At 50.0% G+C, this 21,274-nt stretch overlaps 2 long non-coding RNA genes across 5 annotated transcripts; both read left to right on the top strand.

Annotated features, from left to right (window-relative positions):
* The first annotated feature begins 4,224 nt into the window (after positions 1–4,224).
* On the top strand, positions 4,225–9,832 carry LOC139828253 (uncharacterized). Its single transcript, XR_011739648.1, has 2 exons — positions 4,225–4,366; positions 8,476–9,832. It is a non-coding gene; the product is annotated as an uncharacterized lncRNA (long non-coding RNA).
* A 2,335-nt stretch (positions 9,833–12,167) lies between these two features.
* On the top strand, positions 12,168–18,061 carry LOC139828199 (uncharacterized). 4 transcript variants are annotated; one of them, XR_011739568.1, is made up of 5 exons: positions 14,246–14,345; positions 14,813–14,924; positions 15,942–16,026; positions 16,269–16,367; positions 16,915–18,061. It is a non-coding gene; the product is annotated as an uncharacterized lncRNA (long non-coding RNA). The 4 variants fall into 4 exon arrangements; XR_011739567.1 differs by lacking the exons at positions 14,246–14,345; positions 16,915–18,061 and adding an exon at positions 12,168–12,437 and having other exon boundaries at positions 16,269–16,908; XR_011739566.1 differs by lacking the exons at positions 14,246–14,345; positions 14,813–14,924; positions 15,942–16,026 and having other exon boundaries at positions 16,034–16,367; positions 16,915–17,019; positions 17,105–18,061.
* Positions 18,062–21,274: the final 3,213 nt, after the last annotated feature.

The raw sequence follows: 21,274 nt of genomic DNA, 5'->3' as shown, positions 1-21,274 counted from the left end.
AGAGGACAGTGCGGGGGAGCTCTTCAGTTGTTGAAGAGAATTCCCAGAAAAAGGCAGGAGGATGATGAGGGGGAACACTCTGGCGGGTCAAGAAGTCTCGATAAGTCCGGCAAGAAGACGGTGGGGAGGAGAGCTCGTGTGGGTCAAGAGGTCCCAAGAAACCCAGCAAGAGGACAGCAGGGGCGAGCGCTCCGGCAGATCAGGAAATCTCGATAAATGCAGTTAGAGGATGGTGGGTGTGAGCCCCTCAGTTGTTTAAGACGTCCCAAGAAATCCAGCAAGAGAACTGCGAGGGGGAGCGCTCCGGCAGGTCAAGCGATGTCAAGAAATCCAGCAAGACAATGGTGGAGAACTCTCCGGCGAGTCACAAGACTCTCCCAAAAAAGGCAAAAGAATGGTGCAGGGGAGCACTCTGGTGGATCAAGAAGCACCCAGGAAAAGGGGAAGAGGATGGTGGGGGGAAACGGCCTGGTTGGTCACAAGACTCCCCCAAAAACCACAAGAGGGTGGCAGGGGGAACGCCCTAATGGGTCAAGAAGTCCCAAGAAATCCAGCAAGAGGACGACAGGGAGGAGCTCTTTAGCAGGCCAAAATCCCACTGAGGAAAGGCAAGAGGACAGCGGGGGAGAGCGCTCCAGTTCTTCAAGTGACTTCCCAGGCAGAAGGCAGGAGCATGGCGGGGCAGGACTGCGGCAGGTCAAGAATTCTCAGTCTGGCAATAGGATGGCGGGGAGGAGCGTTCCAGCGGGAGAAGAGCGCCCTGACTAGAGGCAAGACAAGGGTGAGGGAGAGCACTCGGACGTGTCAAGAAGACTCCCCCAAAAAGTGCAAGAGGAAGGCCGGTGGGGAGAGCAATCCAGCAGATCAGGAAGTCTCAATAAATGCGGTAAGAAGGTGGCAGGTGGGAGCTCCCCAGTGGTTCAAGAGGTCCCAAGATATCCAGCAAGAGAACTGTGAGGGGGAGCGCTCCAACAGGTCAAGCGGTGTCAAGAAATCCAGCAAGACAATGGTGGAAAACGCTCCGGTGAGTCACAAGATTCCCCCAAAAAAAGGCAAGAGAATGGTGCAGGGGAGCACTCTGGTGGATCAAGAAGCACCCAGGAAAAGGGGAAGAGGATGGTGGGGGGAAACGGCCTGGTTGGTCACAAGACTCCCCCAAAAACCACAAGAGGGTGGCAGGGGGAACGCCCTAAGGGGTCAAGAGGTTCCAAGAAATCCAGCAGCAGGACGGCGAGGGGGAGCGCTCCAGTAGGCTGAGATTGTACTAAAGAAAGGCAAAAGGACAGCAGGAGGAGAAACCCAGTGGGTCAAGAGGTCCCAAGAAATCCAGTAAGAGGACAACAGGGAGCAGTGCTCTGGCAGGCCAAAATCTCAGTGAAGAAAGGCAAGAGGACAGCAGGGGGGAGCGCTCCAGTTCTTCAAGTGACTTCCCAGGTAGAAGGCAGAAGGACGGTGGGGTAGCGCTGGGACAGGTCGAGAATTCTCAATCTGGCAATAGGACAGCAGGGAGGAGCATCCAGCGGGACAGGAGCGCCCTGAAAATAGGCAAGACAAGGGTGAGTGAGAGCACTCCGAGATGTCAAGAAGTGTCAAAAAATCTGGTAAAGGATGGCAGGGGGGAGTGCTGTGGATATTCAAGAGACTCCCCAGTAAAAGGCAAGAGGACGGCGCGGGGAAGTGCTCCAGCACGTCAAGATCGCACTGAAGAAAGGCAAGGTCACAGTGGGGGGGAGCATTCCCGTTGTTCCAATGGTTCAAAAGGTCCCAAGAAATCCAACAAGAGAACTGCGAGGGGGAGCGCTCTGGCAAGTCAAGCGGTGTCAATAACCCCAGCAAGGCAACGGCGGAGAGCGCTCTGGTGAGTCACGAGACTCCCCTACAAAGGACGAGAGGATGGTGGAGGGGAGCCCACCAGTGGTTCAAGCAGCACCCAGGAAAAGGGGAGGAGGCTGACGAGGGGCAGGCCTCTGGCGGGCCAAGATCGCTGAGGGAAGGTGCGGGGGAGCTTGCTGGTGGCTCAAGAGACCTCTAGAAAAAGGTAAGAGGGCGGCGGGGGGTGGGAGGGCGCCTCAGCTGGTGAAGAGGAACCCCGAAAACAAGGCAAGAGAATGTTGGTGGGGGGAGCGCTCTGGCGGTTCCAGAGGCTCCCCGAGATCCGCTCAGACGGCAGCGGGTAACGCGGCAGCTCAGCGTCAATCAAAGAAGAACAGGAAGGCGGTTGACCTGCAATTCCAGAGCGAGGAGGAAGACTGGCAACCCGAACGAGGAGCAGCAGAACTTGGCATGGCCTCTGAAATCCTCCTTTAATCTGGGCTCAGGTAAGCTGGAAGCAGGGGACATAGGCTGGGGTTTGGGAGGTGGGCAGGTGAGAAATGATCCGCATTTTTGATCTCCTGAGTGACTGAAGCGCCTGGGAGTTCATTTGGAGTCGTTGCCTTACTTGATTTTACACTGACTTTTGCATTATATTTTAATGACGTAGAATTTTCCGTTTTGACATCGAAACCTAAACTTCTTTGGAAATTCATCCTCTGTCCCTTCAGTCTCAGCTCGTGGCACTTCCACTGTCTCGTGGCCCGCGTTTCAATGTACATTAGATCGCTTCCTGGGCCTTGGATTTTAAGTAATGGTCCGTCACAAGTTTGTTTTTCTTGTCCTTAACAGGCAGCTTTGAGAGCTCTCTAAGGAAAAGTGATATCTTTTTACCTTGTTACTGCTCTTTCCATGTTACGAGCAGCCACCCTCTTTATGATCAGTCTCATGCTTTTCTTCCTTTCTTGCCCAGGTTCAGAATACCAGGAATTCCAAGCTTCAAGTTTCCTGTGGAACATTGCGGGAGACCTTGATAACGTGGCAATGAGGGAGGTGATGAAGAGGAACAATACCTGTTCCTTTCCCATTTCAAGACGTTATTTTTTACCTTCCTGGTAGCTGTGAGATGATTTGCAATCTTGCGCTAGCACCTGCCTGAAAGAGAACACAGACCCTTTGGGTGCCTCCTCAAGAAATACTTGCTCTATGGTTCTGGCGATGTCCAGGCTTCAAGGGTGGGGCATAGGGGAGTGTAAATCTTAGGGGGCCTCCCGGGATGTCTGCAGGTTTGGGTGACCCGTGGCTGGGACGGGGACGCCGAGGTTGTCAATCTTGTCCTGAATCTCTCGCTCCCTCTCTTGCAGCACCCGAGACCGAATGGAGGAAGGGTACGGGAAGTTCCTGCGCCATGACACAGATCACATTTATCGCTCTCGCCCTGAGAGACCCGGAGAACCAAACCGTTCCCATCGTGCCTTGAAGCAGCCTCTGCTCACGCGCTTCTCCCAGGGAGAAGGCAGAATGGCAGTAGCTCGCCACGTTATACCACAGGGTGCACACTCCGCAGCTTTCAAGCCCAGCTCTGCGTTAGCTCACCCCTGCAATTTTGCACCGCCCACGCAAATTTGAGTTGTCGCTGGTTGTTGCAGCGTTTGGCTTTGGTGAGGACAGCGTGTGTTTGTCAGCAGTTGGTGTAGGGTGGAATCTTGAGGAGAAAGTGATATTTCCGTGCCAGAACTGGTTGGTGTTTGCCTGGTATTGTGGTAGTTGTTCCCACAGGTGATCAGTGCTGGAGTGTTATTGCAGGATGAGGGGATTTTGAAGGCTTGTCTGTGAGATGCACTAGAGGCAGCAGTTGCAAACGAAAGGCTGAGGTGTGGAGAGTTTGTCGGTGGGTTTTGGACAGTTGTCAGTTGAAGAGTTGGTTGTTTGCAGGTGAGGTGTAGAGCAGAGGGTGAAGCTGACTTTGCCTGGGCGGCGCAACTGGATGGGTGTGCAGAGCTGAGGAGAGCGGGCTTCTGCGGGTGACCCTAAAGCTGGAGAACCAGCCGGCAGCTCCAGACACTCCCGCAGGGCCGGGCAGGGCCAGTGCCCTGGGGCACAGTGAGTGTGACCCTCCGCAAGCACCAAACAGCAGGTGAGGACTGTGGGGATTTGTACTGAGCTATGATATCTCTAACCCATGAAACTGGGGTCCAGCCTGAGCAGGGCATGTGCGGAAGCTGTGCTGCAGCGGAGGGGCAGAGCTGAGGGGAAGGGCTGTGTGAGGGGCCGGGGCCAAGGCAAGGCGGGCACGCTGTGGGGTGTGGGGAGGTGTCAGCCCCTAGATTCAGCCCCCGTCTGACTGTAGTGCCCTGGGGCTGATGTAGCTCAGTCCTCTGTGTGTTTCTCTTCAGGTGGAGCCGTGTGCAAAGGAAAAGCAAGGAAGGAGGCGAACCTGTGAGGAAGAGTGATCGAGAAAGAGGATTGGAGGGCACCTGTGAGTCAAGAGGGATCAAGAAAGAAGACAACGGTGGTGGAACCGCAGGTCAGGAGAGCTCAAGGAAGGAGAAAGGTGATTGTGGCAGTATTCTGACATTGGGCCTATGAGAAACTGTGAGAGTTGACAGCGTGAGAACAATCATTAGTGGAATAACACAAGAAGCAAGTACTGTATGCTACGTGATACATCGAGGACAGAGGGATTGGTACAGGAATGATACATCAAGGGGGATGACGGGGGTAGCTTGTGGTATAGACAACGATGCTTTTATGGCAGTAACAATATATCACTTATGTTATGACGAACTTACCAAATCAGCAAATGCTTGAGCAAGCATCATAGCGAATATAAATGCAAACCTGAGTTTGTAACAAATGTCTCTTGTCTCACCTTAAAAGAGAGTCGGTGCCACATTCACTACAAATGGCACCCGAACAGGGACTTTGAGTGCGGCTGTAAAGGCAGCAGCCGTTCTGGTGGCAAAGCCCAATTGAACAAGGACAGGGAAACAGAGCCAGGAAACAGAAACCACAGCGTGCGCCCATCAGCAAGAAAAGATGAGCAATTTGGAACCATAGGAGGGAAGTTATCCCTTGAACCAAACAAACCCTAGATGTCCTTCAACTTTTATTAAGAAAGCAAAATCACAATGTACCAGTAGTCCGATTAATGACTTTATAAGAAAGGCTTGCTGATCATGTGCTGGACTTTCCTACAACTGGTACATTTTAGTTGGAGGCATGGCAGAAAGTTGAACGAGAATTATATGAACAGGCAGCAACTGGAGATAAAGCTGCTTGTGAATATTTATCTACTTGGGCAAAAATTATGTCTGCTTTAATAGCGACTCAGAAGGAAGTAGTTGCGCGGGTTGCAACTAATTGTGAACCTTCTGCTCCTCCCTTGCCAGGGAAGGAGGGGGATCCTGTAGATAGATTAGGCAAAAATGCACTGACCACAGATGTAGTAGTGGATAAAGGATTGGCTGATAACAAAGCCCCTGCATGTACCCTACAGTGAACACTTTTGGCAAATGATGGTTTGTGGGAGTCGCCTGACAAGCCCCTTGATCCTGGCCCGACGGACCCAGAGTAAGAGCCTGATTTATTCCCCCCGGATGTTACTTTGCAACCGAAAGTGCACACTAATTAAACCATGTGGGATAAATGTAGAGAAGAGGCTTTGAAAACAGGAGACTCGAAAGTGGTTACGGCATGGCCAGTGATCTGTTGTGAACAGCAATCTCCAGGCTTTCAGCAGCTACCATATGATGTTGTAAAGGAATTACCAACATTAGCTAAAGAAAATGGGGTTACTTTATCATTTGTTATACATTTTTGAAGCATTAAGCTCCTCTTACGAACTTACTCCACATGACTGGCGTTCTTTGTTGAAAATGATCTTAACCATACAGTATATTGACTAGTAGTTATCTGATTTTTGGGAGAACTGTACTATAGAGACCGTTGATAATGCATATCGGATGAGATGGATTGATTGCAGTCCTTTAGCTGGGGAATGTGCCCGTGCTTTGCCAGATAATCAAGTTGCGTAACCCAGAGAGATATATATGTGGTGTAATAGCAAAACTAGCAATGAAAGTGGTTCGGAAGTTACTGGAGGTTGGGAGAGATGCCAATACGTCCTTTTCAAAAATCTTGCAAGGATCACAGGAACCTTATGCGCTGTTTTTAGACCGCTTGCAAACTGCTTTGGAGAGACAAATTGATAATGACACAGCGCATGAGTTGTTACTAAAATAATTGGCTTTTGAGAATGCTAATGCTGATTGTCAGCGTGTGTTGCAGGATTTGGGGAATAGGGAAAGGTGTACTATAGCAGATATGAGAGTGTGTCAAAACATAATGCAACTGAACATTATACCAGCTCTCTAGCTGCTGCTTTAGCAGCACAGTTACAAGTATTGGGAACAGAACTGAAATCGAATTGTTTTTGTTGTGGGACACTGGGTCGTGTAAAGAAAGATTACACAAAGTATGCACACCAGACTTCGAAGGCTGTACCTCCTAGAGATCGTCCAAAATGGGGAAAGGGCAAGCACTGTGTGAGTGAACATCATTCAAGGGTTAATGTAAAGGGGGAGCCAATTAACCCTTCCCAGGAGGTGGGGGACAGGACTTCCCCCACCCCCATCAAATAAATTCAAGTCTAAACTCATGACCCGAGATCTCTTCCCTGGAACAGCTGGAAGTGCAGGGCTGGACTTGGCTGCCAGCCCGTCAGTGATGATAATTAATTACTGCTGTGGTATTGCTTATTCCCAGAGGAGTGTGGGGGCCTTTAGTGCCTAGTGTGCATGCTTTGTTAATAGGTTGATCATCTACTACCAAATTGGGTTTGTTTGTTTTACCTGGAGTAATTGACTCTGATTATCAAGGTGAAATCAAAATTATGGCATGGACACCTGTGCCACCTTGCTACATCCTGAGGATGCCCCCAGATTTGCATTTTGTGTTCCTTCACTTAATCAAGAGGAGCCTATGAAGAGATAGCATTGGGTGGTATCACCACAAGGGATGAGAAATAGTCCAACCATTTGCAAGACAGTAGTTGCAGCAGCTGTACAACCTGTGAGGAAGCTGTACCCCTCAGCTTGTATCTGTCGTTATATGGATGATATCTTGCTTGTCATGTTATAAGAGCAGGAACTACAACAAGTAATGCAAGTCCTATGTAACGCTATACAAAAGGCTAGATTACAAATTGCACAAGAAAAAATTCAGAAAACTGCTCCATGGAAATATTTGGGGTGGCAAATACCAGAACAAGAAATCATTCCTTAGCCAGTAACTCTTAAATTCCATAATATCATGACCTTAAATGACTTACAAAATTGCTAGGAGCCATAAATTGGCTCCGACCTATTTTGGGCATTGCCACAGAGGAACTGTGTCTACTTTTTACACTTTTGAAAGGAGACCTGAATTTATTGTCTACTCAGGTATTGGATGACAAAGCTTAGCAGGCCATATAGAAAGTATTCGATGCTGTTGAACAAAAATAGGGATGGGGACGCAATTTGCAGCTGCCAGTTTGGCTGGCACTCATAGCCAATACCGTCCAACCGTTTGCAGTACCGTTTCAATGGGACAAGTCATTAAGTGATTCTTTAAGAGGTGGAATGGGTTTTTCTAGCTCACACACCAATGAAAACAGTTTGGATAATAAAAGAAATGTATGCAAACCCAATAATTAAAGGCAGAGAATGTTTGTATGCTATGTATGGGACAGACTTTGAATGTATATTTATTCCTACAACAAAGGAGAATTTGCAATGGTAATTAACTGAAGATGTGAATTTCCAGATTGCATTGGCAACATACGCAGGGAACATATCAGTTTATTACCCTCAACATAAACTGTGGGCTGAAATTGGTAATTTACCGTTGTATGGCAAGTGCTGCTGTCAGCAACGACAAGACTGAATTTACCGATGCCTCTGGTTGCTCACGTAAAGTTGTAATTACATGGCTAAACTCAGATACCCAGTGTTGCAAACACAAAGTAGAAAAAGGAGACCAGGGGTCAAACAAGTTCTTGAGCTGACAGCTGTTAGGATCGCTTTTGAGTGTTCTGTAATGAGCCTTTGAATGTTGTAACTGACTCATTATGCAGCTGGCATACTTATCCGCCTGGAAGCTTCTTTTCTTAAGGAAGAGGATGATCCTCTTTTGATGGCTGAATTGAGAATGCTATGGTTCCTAATAAATCATAGACGTCATGGTTTTTATGCAGCGCACATCCGCTCTCGCGCTGCCCTTCCAGGACCTCTTGTGGAAGGCAATAGGAGGGCCGATGCACGAGCTGTGCCGCTTACTGTGTCTAAAGCCTTGGAGCAAGCTAAATTATCACATAAACTCTTTCACCAGAATGCAAAGTCGTTAAAACGACAATTTCAAATTACAACGGATCAGGCCAGGAGCGTTCTTATGTCCTGCCCTGATTGCCAACAGTCGGCACCCGTGCCATCCAAAGAGGGTGTTAATCCAGGAGGGATTACTGACAAGTACGGCCAGCTGATGTAACGCGTTGTTCTGAATTGGGTAAATACGTATGTGTTTCTGTAGACGCTCATTCCAGATTTCTCGTTGCGGCTGCACGCACTGGTGAAAGAGCACGGGATGTCTGTAAACAGTGGTTGGCGTGTTTTGCTGTTTCAGGAGTTCCAGGATATGTAAAACCAGAGGAAAGCGGAACGCACGCTGGATTAGAGGAGCGATCCCCCGAGTGCCCAGCGCGCCGTAATAAAAGTGCCTGCTTTTTAACACTTTCAAAACAGTGTTAAAGAGTCTGTTTGCCGACTTTTCGGTATCGTTTTCTGGCGACGAGGATGGGATAATCTGCCTGACCTCCCGTGGACCCCAGGATCTCTGGGACCTTGTGCCGGCACCGGGGAATTCCCGGAAGGGATCACGGATCCTCGGGCCAGCTCGGGACGTGGGTAAAACCCCATCAATGAGATAAGGCACTTTCATAGTCTGGTTTGTTTGCAGGCTGCCTGCGCGAGACGTGGGCGACACCAGCGCGTTGGGTCTGCGCGTTTTGGTAAATTGGGTAAATTAAAAAGAAATAAAAAACCAAAGAGGAAAATGAGAAAACAATAAATAAAAGAGAAAAACGAGGGAATAGTAATTTGGTAAAGGTACCTTTAGTGATTTTGCTGTTTGTGCCTTAGCAATTGTATGATTGTTTGTGTCTTTAGTGATTTGTTGTTGTTGTTACTTGTGTCTTGGGTGATTTTGTAGTCCAATACTTATGGTTCACCAATTGTCTGTTATTGTGATTGTGAAATAGGTAGTGGACAATGGACAGGAGCGATTCGGAAGAAATCCCCCCCCGGGCTGTGTTTTGTGACATTGGAAAAGGATCGTTTGACTCCCTGGGGAACAGCAACCAGGGAATATTGTAATTAATGGTGGCCACTGTAAATAATATTAATATGCTGCACAGGTCTGGGTGGGTATACCCGAGATGTGTAGTATAGTAATGCACTACATGTAATATATAATGAGATATGTTTTAAATCATATATTGTCTATTATATAATGCATATTACACAATACAAAATGTTACATACGCATTGTATTTGAAAAAGGACAATCAGGGAAAGAAATTGAAACCAGTAAAAGGTTTGTTGACGAACAGATATTGGTGTACAATACACAGAGAACATTAGATCAGGATTGTCCCTTGGTGAATGCAGGGTGCATCCTAATGTCCTTATATCGGGGGACAGGCTGAATTGGTATGGACAGTGCATTTTATACGGGATTGGACACGCTGTGCCTAAAGCTGTAAATACGCCAAAGCCTTCTGAGATAAAACAGGATCGTCTGTGCCTCATTTGCTACACCCCTTTATCTGTTTCCCAAATTACGATTTAGACTGTATTTACCATTGTAAAAATAAAGCTTTCCCCCTTTAATTTTTGTCATGTATTGGAGCCCGTCCTACCTAAACTGTAGAAAAGACAGCAGCCATGTGTATTTTTAAATAAAGATTAAACCAAGTCTGCTAGCCCATTATCTCTAAGCGTTCTACTGTGATCACCTCCCTCCCAAGGTTTTGTGTCTATTGTATCAGGGCCTGACACCCACGGCCACAGTGGATGAATCACCATGGGCACAGCACCAGGACCCGCTTGTTCGTGTCCAGGGTATCTACTCCAGCAGACACTGTTAGTAAAAGAGCACATCATGGAACTGGAGAACCATCTAATTGTGTCATTATACACATTCACTGCTCTTTTTTCTGCTTTATACCCCTGGTAGCTTTTTAAAATGGCACAGTTTGAAAAGGATTTCTGTTTTGGCCCTGCACACGGAGGCTGATTTTCCTTTTCTAGGGCCCCCCACCCGGTTCACCGCACCCGTGTGATCACTGCGCTGCACGTGGGCAAAATCAGCTGTGCCCTGTGTTTCTCCCGTAAAATAGTAAGAACGCTAATACAATCGTGCCAGGAACTACCTTCACTGTGAATATTTGAAGGAACCCACTGCTAATGTATTGTTAATGGGTACTTGCATTGTGGATTAGATGCAACAAAAATCCATACTTTCTTTTATCCTTTGCTGTACAGGAGGTGGTTGAACTTTTCTATAGCAGATTCAATCACCTGTTGTAAAGCGAGATGGTTGTCTCCTGTGAGGAAGCAGGGTAGATTTACCCATGCTCTATAAGCACCATGGATGAGCTATATAGAGTAACAGCTTAAAAACAAACCAACCGACAACAAGAAGCTAACGATCAAAACAACAAAAGGAAAAAACCCCAAACAAACCAACCCAAAAGCGCAGAGGCTCCTGAACGCCCCCTCTCAGTGCTGTGATGTCCGTTTCCAGGGAGCCCGTGGGGTGTCCCCACAACCGCAGACACAGGTGACCCGGCTGGGTGGTGCCAGCAGAGAACAGTTGGTGTGACCCAGCCCGCTGCGCTGCCCTGGGAAAGCCGGGGACAAAGGGCCGGGCCGGGGCATGGGGAGGTTGGTTCCAGCTCACGGATCAGCTCACAGCGACTGCGGAAACAGCCCCGAGCCGGGACGGGCCCGGCCGTGTGCTCCTGTCCCCCGCCGCGGGGTCCTGGCTCTGGACATCGTTGCACAGGATCGTTTGAGAACCGTTCCTGAAGGATGCGCAGCGCCCAGAGCAGCAGCGCCTGCCCGGCTGCTGCTCAGCCGAGGGTAAGGGCTGGAACTGACCCTGTAGCAGCAGCAGAGCTGCCACAGCTGCGGGCGAGCCGAGTTACTGCTGCAGACAAGACACGGGGCACAGGGAGAGGCAATGTATTTTATTAGGACAGAAGGCATCTTTAGGAAAAAAACACATTTTAGCAATGTCGGGCTATTATCTTTTATCAGTGTGTCTGCCATGTGCGCGGCTCTGGGAAAGCGCGTTCGGGGAGCTCAGGCTGCCCACGGGTCAAGAAAAAGCGCCCGCGCTGCGGGGCCCGGGGGGCGCTGCGTGACCGCGCTCGGTGCTGCCGTCTGGTGGCCACCGCCCGGAACTGCAGCTGGGGAGCGGCGCCCGGTGCCCGTGCCGCGGGTAAGAGGGGGGCGCTGCCGCTGCGACCGAGGTCGTGCCCGTCAGAAAGGGGGGGGCAGCGGTCGGACGAGCCGCCGGGAAAAAAAGAGGCGCCCGGCTCTCCCGGGGAGGCCCCGCTGCGAGAGGAACGGGCGAGGCGGCAGCAGGAGGCGGCGGCGTCTCCTCGGTCCCGGGCACAGGGGAGAGAAACCTGCCGGCCGGAGCTCCTTAGGGCTCTCTCTGTTCACAATGAATTTAAGGGTAGGTGACCACCCGCCCCCCTTGTCAGCGTAAAGCAAAGGAGCGCGGTTTGTTGTTTCCTTTCAAACGCGGCTGCTGGAAGCCGCGCGGGCAAAGGGCGTGGGGGTCCCGGCAGGGCGGAGAGCAGACGGGTGAGGGTGCAGAGCGGGCCAATCAGATGGCGCGGGAAGGCTGGGGGGGGGCGGATCGCTGATAGGCTACCAAGGCACGTCAATTGCCATTCTGTCCACCAATCAGATTGCCGGAGGGGCGGGTGTCGGACGCTCCGTACTGCGCATGCGCAAACTGCGAGTACTGATGGGCCAAGAGAATGATGATTGACTTGTCTTCGGCAGCCAATCGTGTTGCGGAAAGGGGCGGGTGCTGCTCTCTCCCTACTGCGCCTGCCCTCACTGCGAGCTCTGATAGGCGGAGAAAATGGTGATTGACGTGCCTAGGCAGGCTATCATTTTGCCGGAGGGGCGGGCGTTGCTGGCTCCTGGGCACCGGACGGAGCATCCAATAGGAGGACAGTGTGGGGGGGTGGAAAGCAGCCAATCAGCGCGGGTCCTGGCGAGCGGGTCCGTGGTGTCTCGGGGTGGGTACCGGGAATTAACGGGAACGGGGGTCGGGGCGGTTGCGGAGCGGTTGCTGCAACCGGCGCCCGGGGACCTGGAGGTAGGCGGCTCAGGGCAGCCCTTCGTGAGGTCCCCGGAGGCGGCAGAAAGGCAGAGGGGAAGGAGGCGACAGCCGGGGGCCTCCCGCCGCGGAGGTCTCCGGGGCGCGGCGGGTGTCGGTGCCCGCGGAGCCCGGCGGGACGGTGGGAGAGTGCGAGGGGAACGGAGCGGCGAAAGAGGCGGCAGGTGAGTGCGGCCGCGGCGAGGGTGACCGTGCCGTTGGAACGGGAGGAGCGGGAGGGGCCGGCGCGGTGAGGAGGCGTTCGGTTCAGTTTCCCCCCTGCCCTTACGGCCGAGTTGGCGAAGCCGGTGGGAGGTGTGTGACCCCGAGGGCAGGTGCGCCGAAGGCTTGCGGTCTGGAGCCGTGTGTCCCTCCGGGACAGCAGTCCCTCCGGGAGCGGCGCAGCCCCCGTTAGTCGGGGGGAGACGTTTCAAACCAGAGCTAAGGCGCGGTGGCAGGCTCGGTGGCGTGGCGGGTCGGGCGCCGCTTCGGCGGGAGCTCGGGACGAGGCCCGGCGGGTTCTGTGTCCTGTACGCGCGGCTTTCGTTCCGCGGCTCTCTGTGTGCTTTTTTGTTTTGTCGCGTTTGTTTTCTGGGGTTTATTTTGCGGGGTTCCCGCGAAACGCGGCACGACCGCTTGCCCGGGGCTGCCGCGGCGGTCTCAGTGCTGCCGCCCTGTGGCGAAACTCGGGTACTGCAGCGCACGGCCGGGGGAAGAGGCGCCGTTTGACCCGAAGCGGTCAGAAGTGCCAGAAACCAACGCCAGAACCGGCAGGAGCTGCGGCTTCGCAGTTCTGTCAGCATTGATCTTAGGACTCTGATTTTGATGCTAGTCGTTTTTACTTACATTACGCTACAGTGTTCTGTTTGGTACCGCTAGTGGGTAACAAATAATTGTGCTGTACCACAACGCGAGATGATAATATTTCGTAGATTTATACTGCCAAAGAGTTTGCAAGTATATTGAAAAGGGGGGAATTCAAGAGAAGCTACCAAGTTAATGTATACTGCGATGAAGTTATAGAAGATGTACCCTTCATTAACCGGTTCACGTGAGGTAAATGCTTTCTGACCGCCTGCACGATGAGGGAGACAGAAGATTGAATAACACATTGTTTAGAAGCTGAGAGCTTAGTTTATATTTAACTAATAGATGTGTTGTGAGTGAGAAACTAAACATTTATAACTAACTTCATCAATTATTTCTTAGGCTAGATATATTGTATGTTTAAAATTTAAAACAATTGTAATTAATGTGTAGCAGCTGTGTGACTATAAGCAATGCAAGAGCATCCAGTCGTGGGAGCACTTACAGAGGACGACCCCCAGAGCTCCCCAGTGCAGATGAAAGAAACATTGCCTGCTTAACGGTGTAATTGACTCTGCTGTCAAGCTTATTTCTCCGTTTCAGTACGAGCCCATCCCGTGGCCTCACAGGGCTGTGTCCTGTGGCGGTGCTGTGGGGAAGGGGCGAGATGCTTTCCTGCACCGGTGGATGTGTTTGCTTTTATGCTGAGCGTGTCCTAAACGGTGTCAGTTTGTCTTAATGCTGTCTGGCGTTGCTGCAGTTGCTCTGGTTTTTTGAGGATGCCTTGTGTGTTGAGGTGGCCCGTTTCCCTCGAATCCTCCGTTATCTCAGCTGCTCTCCTGTCCCTTCTTCTGACTAATTCCTCTGCTTTCTCCTGCTCTATTTTTTTCAGAGGTTGAACTCTAATTTGGAATTTCTGTGTTTCTGAGGGGGAGCTGTGAACGCCCGATGCTCAGCAGACCCCCCAGCCCAGGCGGGGAATGGAACCTGGGGAGCAGCGCCCGGGTGGGAGACGCGGCGCCGTCCTCCGTCCCCAGCGTGCGGCAGAGGAGCAGGAGGCGACAGCCGCCCGGGGGCAGACACCGGGTGCGTCCCCAGCTCGCCAGAGCTCCCGCTGAGCCTCCTCCCGCGGCCCCGCTCGCCCCGTGCAGCCGCCCCCAGCTCCGGCAGCTCCTGCGAGCCCGTCCCGTGTTCCTGGGCCGCTCCCAAGCCCCGTCGTGAAGGCGGCAAGCCGGCCCTCGGCACCTCTCCGGTGGCCCCTGCGGAAGGAGCAGGCTGGGGCAGGGGTGAGCTACGGTGCTAACGGCCGCTGCTTCTTCTCTCCCTCTCCCAGAGGCCGCGCTGAGGATGTGGCCGTTCGCTCCCAGCCCGGGGGATGCCGTTGGCTGCGCCCGCCTCGGGCTGGCGAGGCTCGTCTGGCAGCGTGGCAGGAGAAGGGACGGGGAGCACGTCCCGTGCGTGGGCGGGGGCTGCTGCTGCTGGAGCCAGAGAGGTTGGGGAGAGGTAAAGAGGAAGCAATGCGGGGCCGTCGGCCCAACGTCCGCTTCCTGCGGCGGGCGAGAGAGCGAGCCCCTCTCTCCGGGTGGCGAAGGCTCCCTCTGCGCGGCGTGCGGCGGGCCGGGGGCCAACGTGCGCGGCAGGGTCCGTGCGCGTATCCTGGAGCGGGACGGCTGCCTGGCGAGCGAGCCAGCGAGGCTCCATGTCCCCGAAGCCTCGTCTCGTGGAGCCCTGACACCCCACCGTGTTCTCCTAGGCTGAGGACGGCCGAGCGCCCCGAGTTACCGGAGAGGAAGGGAGGAGAGAAGGAGACGGGAGCGTGTGAGCTGTTAGAAGCCTCCTGGCAGCCACCGAAAGCGAGAGCCGCTGTGAGTCCCTGGCCCTCGGGGCCTCGTCCCCCACTTGCACGTCCTAGTGCCTCCCTGCCCCTCCTTGGTGGTGGTTTTGGTTTATTATTATTATTTTAAAATTTTGCTTCCCTATACCTCTCCTTTTCTCTCTATTTTTGTGTCCTGCTCCATCTTCTATAGCTGTTTTTCCCTTTTCCATATCTTTGTCTTGATCTGCATCAGTCTCTTTTTTTCCCCACAGTTTCTCTGGCCTGTTCCCTGCTGTTCTTTTCTTCTCAGTACCTGTACGTGCAGCTCTTATCTCCCACCTTCCTATCTCTCTTCTTCCTGCCTTGCCCTTCTCTCTCTATTTGTTTGTCTCGCTCACTGTTGCTGGTGTTTTTTGTTCAGCATCTCAGCGTTCCATTCCTCCTCCCTGTTCATCTCTTATTCTTTCTGACCTTTAATGCTGCTCCCTGTCTCATTGTTTCTCGCTGTATCCCTGTGTCCTGCTCCCTACCCACAGTCATATTCTTCCCTGTCCTGTTGGCCATCCCAGGTTTCTTCCTCCATCTCCATCCTCGCCCCATCTCTTGGTCCTGCTCCCTACCCACCCCGGTTCCTGTTTCTCTGCCCTTCTCCTTGTCTTACTCCTGGTTTCTCTGTCCTCTTCCCTCTTTGTTTTTGTTTCTCTGTCGCTCTGCCCTGCTCCCTGTCACTGCGTTTCCTCCTTCCTGTCTCTGTCCCGCAGCCCGGCGCCCACTTCTCCTTTGTCTGTCTCTCCCACTGCCCATTCTAGGATTTTTCCCACCGTCTCTGTCTCCTGCTCCTTGTCTCTCATTTTGGCCTCTTCTTCCCTTTGCCCTGCTCCCTGGCCCTTTTGCCCCTCTCTCTGTGTCACCTTGTCTTGCTCCCTGTCGCTATCTTTCTCTGGCAAGCTTACCCTCCTTTTCAAAGGAATCACAAAATCACTTTGTTGGAAAAGATAACTGCAATTTAAAATATCTTTACCCTTTGAAGAAACAGCCTGGAAAAGATAATTTTTTTTTTTTCCAGTGGGGCGGTTCACGAGGACGGATGGGCTGCTGGGCTCTTCAATGACAGCATCCAGGGCGAGGAAGGAAATCTTGGCTATACTTGGGTGATGTCTGTGTCTGTGTTCTGTGTGTATCTGGGAAAATGTGTTCTAGGGAACTCAGACTGCCAATGAGTCAAAAATGGCCTGGTTATCCAAAAAACGCAAACGCTCCAGTGGCCGTATCAACAGCTGTACTGAAGATGGTGCAAAATACTTTTTTCTGCACTCAGCTGTAGCCTTCACAAGAAAAAAGGAAGTGTCAGGTTCCTCTCCAGCTTTGTTCTGAAGGGCTTTTCCTCTTTCAGCTGGATGTCTGCTGCCACCGTTTCACCGCGGTTGCCCCGTCTTCTGCTACAGAAGTACCAGACAGACAGAAGGAATCCCGAGCGGTCTGCCCGTACAAGGTACGGCTGGGACGCGTGTCTGCACTTTTCCTGAGGTACTTGTAGAGTGGACTTTAAAGTTAACATTAAGAATGCACCGACTCTCCTTCTATATTTTTAATACGAAATATTTTACCAGGAGTACTAAAAATAAGGTCTGTTCTGGAGCACGGTACACCTGTGCAGAGCTCACCTCCCTCTGGTTATTTTCTCTTCCTGAAAGCGTAATCTTCTGTTTCTGTGGGCTTACTATTGAATGATACTATGGAAATGATTTTGTACTAAAAGAGGAAAGGAGGTGTTTGTAAGAGTTCAGATGTCCAGAAGAAACAACCTGATTCAATGACAAATGCTTTGTTCTTTTTCACTCAATAGGTTTTTAAAATATCTTAGAATAGTACTCAAAAAGCTGACAGAGATACAGGCACCTGGGCAAATCGGTTTTGTTCTGCGTGTTTGCCAGGTGATCCCAAGAAGCACTTTCAGCCTCGTAACTGGTGGCGGTGAGTCCATGTGTGGTTTGGATGAGTTATTGTTTCAATAGTGACTTTTTTCTCTTAACCTACAGTGTGTAGTTCTGACTTCAGTTGGTAAGAAATCTTCCAAAACGGCAGCATTCCTCATTCCAAGAAGCTGCATTTTATGAACCTGCCCTCCGAGTGGATCTTCCCAGGTGATGTAGTGGGCAGTGGCCTCATCAACAACAGGACTGTTCATTTTCTTTGAAACAACCAACCAAAGTCCATTTCCTTCCGCAGAGCCCAGCACAGCAGGCCTGGCAAAGGTTGGTGGCACCGCTGGGCTTTGGGTTCCCGGTTGCGACAGTCGAGCTGTCACGGTCACAGAAACGTGTTCCCCTGTGTGCTGCAGTGCAGCCAAAAGTGTTCGTGAGTCTCACGCTCCTTTTTCGTAGCCTTATGCTGCACTGCAGGAATGGGGATATTTATTTATTTTTAAGTAAACCCATGTCTTCTATCTCACTGATTTTCCTATCAATGAAACTTAAAGCAAATAAAATGGTCTAATTTACATGTTGACTTCCATAGTTAAGAGTAATTGTTGAGTAGGTGCAGCATATAATTTATTAGGTGTACTTAAGCAGATGGGTATTTGTTCTAAAAACTGAAAAAGAGAGGCAACTGGATGCTATGAGTGTTTCCCCAATATCTGACAGCGTGCTCTGACGTACTTTGTTTCTGTCTGGCTCTCAGTGGCGCTTTTCCCTGGCAGGTCGGGGTGTCCCTCGTGCTTGAGCCGTGCAGCTGGCCACGTGTCACTGCTCATCGTGCCACACGCCAAGTGTGAATCGATAGCTCTGTCTAAATATACAGAAATGTAATAATATGATTGTAACAATATGCCAACATCTGCAAGTCTAGAAAGATATTTGTGTCCAAAGAGAAGGCTAAACAGGTGCGTAAGTATAAATGGATATTCTAGATAATAAGTGGTGATATATATATAAGCATAAACAGATATTCTGTATAAGTTTAAGCAGATATATACATGTAAATGCATACGCAAGTGTGTAGATGTCTAAGTAGATATATATTACAGTGGAAATAGATGATATATATGAATCAAATATATTCCCTAAATACATACGTATGTGTAAAAAGAGACATAGGTGTCAATGTCAGTGATGTACAAGGTTTTTAAAATGCAAAGAAATTCTGTTTATAGAAAGGATTAAAAAACTCATCCTTACCCGGAAATGTCTCTGGCGGGTGCACTTGAGGGAAAGGCCTGAGCTGCCCCCGGGGAGCAGAACGGCACCCGCACCTGGTCAGCGGTGGGAGCAGGGGCTGGGGGGCTCTGTGTGCGAGCCAGACGCTTCGTTCCATAACTGCGGCAGCCGGGGAGCTGCTGCGAGCTCTCTGCTGAGTGACTGACTGTGTGGTGATGGTTTTTACTACTCACAGGGCACTGGGCGAGCCCAATTTAGTTTTCTTGTAATCTAACTGAAGTAAAAGCGTACTGAATAGAATTAATCACCCGACTTACAAGGCTGTGTGTCGTCTTTGTGTTTGTGGTTGTGTTTTTTTTTTTTTTTTTGAATACGCTCTCTGCTTCATGTTGCTGGGAAAACCGTGTGCTGTAAGGTTCTGCTCATATTTACCAAAAGCAGCTGCAGGTTACACTGGACATCTGTGAGATCAGGTGTGGTTTGTACTTCGCAGGGAAAGAAACAGAAACCAGGAAAAGAAATAGAACGAGAATTAATAGAAGTAGAAATAATAGAAATAGATGGGGTCGAATAGAAACAGAACAGAGCAGAGCGTCGTGCCGGATATGCAAATCTCCTCGGGGCTTGGGCAGGGAGGTGAGTAGGCGGGGAGAATGCAAATTGAGATTCGAAGCCTGCAAATCAGATTGCGAGAGATAAGAGGAGGGGCGGGGCGCATGGGAACGACAGGCGGGGTGAGGATGGGGCGGAGAAATGCAAATCAGAGGCGTGGCTACGCAAATAGGGCACTAGAGAGCTCGAACGGGCCGCCGGGAGGTTCCGCCGAGGAGGGTTCTCTGGGTGGGGTGGTTCTCTAGAGCGGATTCTCTGTTCCGCGTTGTCCCGGGTGACTCGTTTGCTGTGGGTGATCCCGGGTGGTCACCCCGGTGCAGGTCACCCCCGCACACACGCGCACGTTCAGCCCCGGTTCCGCGCATGCGCGGTGGCGCCCCGGTGCTCCCGCGGTGCACCGGCCGCCGGGTGTCGCTGGTGCTGCCGCCCGGTGGCCACAGCGCGGTACTGCAGCCCGGCGCGGGGAGTGCGGCATCGGGCTCAAACCAGAGCTCAAGCCCTGCGCTTGTGGGACGGCCTAGTAGAGCTGGGCTTCGGTTTGGAGGAGTTTTAATGCACGTGTTAAATTCCAGAGGAAAACTTTGTCTAGTCAGTTAATTGATACGGTTTTAGTGGCATGTTTTACATGTTAATATACAAAGCAGGGTTACAGTGTTCTGTAACATGCATAGGAGGACGTATATTTAAGACAATTCTAGATGTAAACAAGCATTATGGTTCTTATTGGGATATTTTGGCATCTAAACTCTTAAATGGGGGAAAACGTGTGAAGCTCCTGCTAGAACCGCTGCAGAGTGGTGAAGAATGAATGTGGGACAGATCACGTTTAGATGCTTCACTCCTGTCACTTTCAGTCCATAAGGAAGCCAAATAACATGTTTGTGATTTATAAACGTTACTTTAATGTTCATGGTTTTTGCAGGTCACACATCCCAGGGTCTCAGCTGCTGCAGTTCACATAATGTACAGTGAACAGGAGGCGCTGGGTGTCCCCAAAGCGCGCTTCAAATCTGTAGGGTACTCTTACCTGGAACCCTCATTTGACATTTACCGTCTTTGGTTTTCTGAGTGTATTCAACTAAGTAGTAGTTTAGTTTTAATGCATCATATTCAATTTATGTTAAAACACTTTCTTTCTAATCTGTGAAAGTATGCAACGTGACTCGATATGTTTGAATTGTAATTATTGGCCAGGTGACACGTAGTGGAAATAATCTTTATTATGATAGTGATGTTTTTCTCAAGGATTTTGCTAAGAAAAGCGAATTTCTCAGATTAAATGGGTAGAAGTCAGCCAATACCTTTTTCAAAGAATGTGAGTTTGTCTCTACCTCTGTGACTAGTTGGAAGTATTCGGGTGTACATAATGTATACATTAAAAACAAATAAAGGCATCACTGATGTTCTGTTGTTGTGTATGGGTGTTTTTTCCTGTTGCTTCATAGTGGTCCAGACAAACTAAACAGAACACAACAGCAGAGTATGAGTCAGTGCACCTAGAGCTGGATCGTGTCATCTTGATCTTTATCACAAGAGACGTGTGATTCAATCACACTAAAAGAATATTACCAAATTGATATATGTCCACCTGTAAAATAATCGCTACATGCTTCGGTACAGTCTGTGTAGTCATGACAACATAATTTAGATAGCAGCAATTTTTAACCTGTTTTTTCCCTGGTAAATAATTTGTGAAGATAGAATGGAAGAAAAAGATTAACAAAAGTTTCACTAAATAATTGTGTTCATAAAAAAAAAATAGATTTTGTTATGATTTCCATTCAATTTCTGATCTGTTTACTTTTGTTTTACAGTTATCTCAAAATTCCTGGATACAGAGCAACTGCTTTCCATTTCGGCACAGGTTCCAAAGCAGGATAAGGTATGTTTCAAAATGCACCTTAGATGAGCAGTTACCTGGCTATATAGAAGTGTGGCACCTATGCATGATATGGTAGGAAAAAGACTGCGCCTTACAAAGACACGGACTAATGTTGTCATAGTCTGAGAGTGTATCTTATTGTACAGCAGCAGGAGATTCTATAGGAGAACGTTAGAAACATTTGGGTTTGCTTCAATATCACGTTTATCTTAATTTATACAAACTGACTGCAAAAGCTGTTGACTTTTTCATCACTCCCCACTCTCATTCTCTGTAAATGTTCATCCTGTTTGACAGTACCAGGATGAGAGAGGAATTTTCTTCACATCAGCATAAAAGGAAAAAGTGTTAACAGACATTTACTCTCTTATTTTTGGAGGTTAATACAATTTTTAATAGCCAGAAGAAAATTAGGCATCTTTCTTACTAGAAATTAAATACTTTCTTAGCTTTTAGGTAAGACAAATTAAGATAAATCAGTCTCTATTGTCTAGAAAGATCATTTTGAAAATGGTTCTTAAGAAGCACTCTTGACCTGGCTCGGCTGTGCTTGTAATGCAGATAAACCGGTATCGATCACTGAGTCAGCTGTGTGAACACGCGAGGTCAGCGATGGGACGTGGCTGTCGGTTCCCGTGACACAGACGCTGCACGAGCCAAGCGCAGGTTTTTCGTGCAGATGTTCCGTGTTCCCCCCGCACAGCACCGGACAGAAAACGAAGCACGTCCTGGCAGAGCATCAGCCAG

This window comes from Patagioenas fasciata, chromosome 6 (genome assembly GCF_037038585.1).
Source record: "Patagioenas fasciata isolate bPatFas1 chromosome 6, bPatFas1.hap1, whole genome shotgun sequence".
Classification (NCBI taxonomy): domain Eukaryota; kingdom Metazoa; phylum Chordata; class Aves; order Columbiformes; family Columbidae; genus Patagioenas; species Patagioenas fasciata.
This window is presented reverse-complemented; position numbering and strand designations above follow the sequence as displayed.